Source organism: Ceratosolen solmsi, unplaced genomic scaffold (assembly GCF_000503995.2).
Source record: "Ceratosolen solmsi marchali unplaced genomic scaffold, CerSol_1.0 scaffold10, whole genome shotgun sequence".
Classification (NCBI taxonomy): domain Eukaryota; kingdom Metazoa; phylum Arthropoda; class Insecta; order Hymenoptera; family Agaonidae; genus Ceratosolen; species Ceratosolen solmsi.
Window position 1 is genome coordinate 9,035,907 of NW_011948412.1, and position 4,303 is coordinate 9,040,209.

The window sequence follows — 4,303 nt, forward strand, 5'->3', positions numbered from 1 at the left end:
GCCGTATTATTCTCCCGCCGTTTTTAATTTCAATTGTAATTCATTCAGCCCTAAGTTGATTTTTATACACAATAATCGATGCCTCTGCATGCGCGTGAGCCTTACTGCATTAGAGAGAATTTTGCACATTTACGTTTGGCGATTAATAAATGGCACTTCTCGGATCAGATATCGATTAGAGAGTAAAATGTATTTACTGAAACATAAACGAACGGAGCGATTGCGCAGACGTTCGTTTGGCAAATTATTACTTTAGTCTTTACCTTCCTTATTTTCCAATGTAAATGTCATATTTTTAATATTGAAAGCAGCCGAATAATTATGATTAACAGCTTAATTAAGTTATAATTTAATGAAGTCGACTGGAGTAAATTTACATTTCCTACATAGATTTACCAGAAATTTATCATAAGTGCGCTTTCATAGCACGAATAACCTGCTTATTTTACTAAATAAATGAAGCGCGTTATTAAAGAAAAATAAAAAAGAAAAAAAAATCGTACATTCTCAAGGGCACGATTAGTAAAACCACTGCCATGATACTGAAATTATTCAGATAGAATAATTATTGTTTATTTAATTTGAACGGCCACGTGTTTATTAATTAATCAATTAAATAATTAATTAATTGATCGATAAAGTTAGGAGAAATCTCATAAGCTAACTCGTAATGTGGGTGAGGGGCACTGGGCTCGATCAGCTATGTCTTTTGCTCTTTATCACTCGGCGCATAAGTTGGGACGGGACTCGATAAGGAGACCAACATTAATTAATGAATTAACGCCGATAACCTCAAGGGAGGTCGAAAGAGAGCCTCTTGTATTTTCTATTTGGTTTTTATAATCTTGCTGCTGGCTCCACCATAGCCCCCTCCCTTCTCCTCGCTCTCAGCCCCCCCCCCACTTCCATCATCAGCGTCACACATTAGCGAAAAATTAAAAATCGTGCCGAAATGCATCCGCCACCGCGGCTCTCGCATAAGTACTAGTTCAATCAATCGATTATAATTATAATTCATGCGGTAGTAAGCTAGTAATTTTTAGCCATCTAATAAATATAATACATTGTTGCCGAGCAATCGATTTATCTCTTCCTTTATTTTCATTTGTTTCAGGTGCGATGCAACTTGGCAGAAGCGACATTAACTATGAGTTGAGGTCGCACCACTAATTGTAAGTACACTTGCATATTAGTTTGTTGTTTGTTGTTGCTAATTTGTAACGAATCGAGACGGGAGGTGATGTATATATATATATATATATATATATATATATACACATATATATATATTCCTCTGCTGCGACAATCGAGTGACTTGTTGCAACTCGAGATAAAACGTCGGCGGGCCGTCGTGCAGCTTAGTATGAAAGCCCCGCCGTCGTAATTATAATAACAACGATAAATAAAATAAATGAGCTTCTTTAGCCTATCGTAAGGCCTATAAACCGTCAACGATAAAAAGCTCATATATTTTTAAGGGAGGGATAATGCAGTAGCGCGCGTGCATTTGCATGCCCTGGCGTAGTTAGTTACGTCGGTTGGTACTTGGGCAAGTAAAAGTTGAATAGCGCCGAGAGCGCTCAATGTAATTTGAACATTGAGCGAGGGATAGCCACGGAGCGGCCATTACGATGTCCATTCTGCCCTTTGTAAAAACATCTGTCACTCGAGCAATAAGAAATAGCACGAGATAGTTCTCTCCGATATGACGCAATTACATGTCAAAGTGGTCTGACTCAACGAGTCCGCCTCTTGCCCCGGGACTTGATTACCCGCCGATTTCGCCTCATCGCCAAATTCCTCATATTCGTTGTCCGGGCGGGCGGTCGGTCGCATTGTACGGCGGCCCCTCGGTTGCCCCTGAGAGATTTTAATCGTCAGGTGCGACGGCCTCCTGGTTCCCCGCCGTGTCTCCGTGACGTCGCGCGCACAACACTCATTAAGTCCCGTCGACTGTTCTTACGTAATCACAAATACCGAAGCTTAGCCGGAGCCTCGGCCTCGCGGTGTCAGGCGCACGAGGGTCGGACGCAACTTTAATAAAGTTTATCGGGTCCGGAGCCGCGGCATTGGAAACTTTATGGGGTCGAGATCGGGACATGGGGCTACCGACTACTACCCGCGTTTAATCAATGCAATTAGGCCGAATAGACGGGAAACCCCCCCCCCCCCCCCCCCGACTCCCCACCTAAACCGAATTTTACGAAAGAGGTGTAGAGGAGAGTACTTTTTGTAATAATTTTTGTTGGGTCTGATCATCCTAGCGGTAATTAGTCGCATGCCCTTGGTACTTGGTAGCTGCGAGTTTCGCCTAAGTAAAATCGCTTTTCTGGCTGCTTTTCTGCCGTAACGCGGCCTCGCGGTGCATAATGTACGCGCGCACGTCCGCCGAGCACTCGATTTCAGCTATATACGCCTCTGCGACTCTCCTTTCTCTTGGTTGTCGGTATAATAGCAGTCGGAGAAAGAGGAGCGAGGGGATGGTTTTGCTCTGGCGGCTCGACTCTGTATTGATTGCCGCGCTGCGCTCGTCTCTCTCTCTCTCTCTCTCTCTCTCTCTCTCTCACTCTTTCTGTCTCTCCCATCTTCCCTCTACCCTCCCCCTTTCCCTCCTTCCTTCATTCTTACTCACTCTCCTACAATCTCTCTACTCTCTCTCTCTCTCTCTCTCTCTCTCTCTCTCTCTATATATATATATATATATATATATATCTTTTCTCTCTCGCTAGCTTGCTATATATAATCTTTTTCTCTCTGTTTCCCTTTGGCTTTGCGCCGCACTCCATCTTGCTTGGGCGAGCTAACCCGGCTCTTTTTCCTTCTCTCGCTCCCGACTGCCGCGTATCTTCTTTATTCGGGTCGCCAGCCACGCTAACTATAATGCCGCTGCGACGTAGAGCGACACACCGGGACCTGCGGACTCGCTCTTTTCCCTTCCCCCTCTTTTTCACTCGCTAGCTCACTCCGCTTCTCTCTCTTTCTCAATATCTCTCTCTCTCTCTCTCTCTCTCTCTCTGTTTCTCCCTCTGTTTATCCCTCTGTCTCTCTCATCCCTCTCTCCCTCTCTAACTATCTCTATCTTTTTTTCTTTCTTTCTTTCATTCTTTCTTTCTTTCTGTCTGTCTTTCTGTCTTTCTCTGGCATCGGCCTTCCAGGTTGGGTTCCGTGACGTTGCGCGCCAAGCAGCAATAATCCCGGCACAGGAGCGTCTCATTTCAGTTCACGTAAATATGACGTTCCACCGAAGAATCGAGCCGTAAGAACTCCTCCTCCACGATGCCGCTAATTAATTCCTCATCCGTGAATAGCAAATACGTCGGCTTGGTAGTCTCCGCGTTTCTTCCGAACGACGATCATTCTAATTTACCCGCGATTGAGCCTTAGCCATTGCATCTCTTGCGCATTTGCTTCCCTACTCTCCGAACTTTCTCATAGCACCTAATAACCTCGTTTGCACCAGTATTGGAGCTGGCACGCGTGGGTCAGGTGAATACGTAGCAAAGACTCGACATCCCCGAGATTCTCGCGCAACGGCCTTGAACTCTTGAGCCGCGGAGGCGTTGCTTTCGGCAAATCGCTATAGGCGTATCGTCTTGGCGCTCCTGCTCCATACCCCTCCCCCCCATATCGTCCCATCAACTTATATGGATAACATCGATAACCTGGTGGAAAGAGGTTGGAAAGCAGTTGGAAAACCGCCAATCGATTAACGAAACGAATCTACTAGCTCTTTTCCTCGCTAAGCGCGGATTGACGCTAAGATAGGCGCAACGGCCAAACCACTAAGACCTTTCGCGAAAGCCCGTCCGAGCTCCTTCAAACGCCGCCATTGAATTCCCCTCGTTCTCCCCTTTAAGTAATGGCACTCGTCTACCTTTCAATTTCACCAGTCCCGTACCTCGGAATGCAGGCGATTGCAAACAATTGGAAAAGAGGAGAACAAGCCGAAGGAGCGCTAGACTAGAGGACGAAACGCGATGTAACGTGGAGGGACGATGGAAGGGCTGGGAGAAGAGGTGCCCGTAAATCGTCCCAGGGGATATATACAAGAGTCTTTCCAATTTTTTTAAACTCGATCTCTCATTCGCGGGAGCTGGCTGGGGAAAAGGGCTTCGCAGAACTTATCCAATCTCGGATTCTTGCGCGAAAGGTATCGAAACGAAAGTGTCGTTCGAGCGGCAATTTGCTCTCGAATTGCTCGACAGTACATTTTAATTATCCTCGGAACTTGCCGAGTCTCTTGCTATTGCCAATGCCTTTAAAAAAAAAAAAAAAAAAAAAAAAAAAAAAGAAAAAAAAGTTT

General features: G+C 45.3%; 1 protein-coding gene across 1 annotated transcript in view; it reads left to right on the forward strand.

The window, feature by feature from the left end:
* The window catches only part of LOC105359018 (bromodomain adjacent to zinc finger domain protein 2B), a 108,477-nt gene that overhangs the window by 57,435 nt on the left and 46,739 nt on the right, over positions 1–4,303 (forward strand). The window contains exon 3 of the mRNA XM_011495496.1: positions 1,115–1,172. The gene's annotated coding sequence lies outside the window, so the exon portion shown is untranslated. The remainder of the gene's footprint in view (positions 1–1,114; positions 1,173–4,303) is intronic.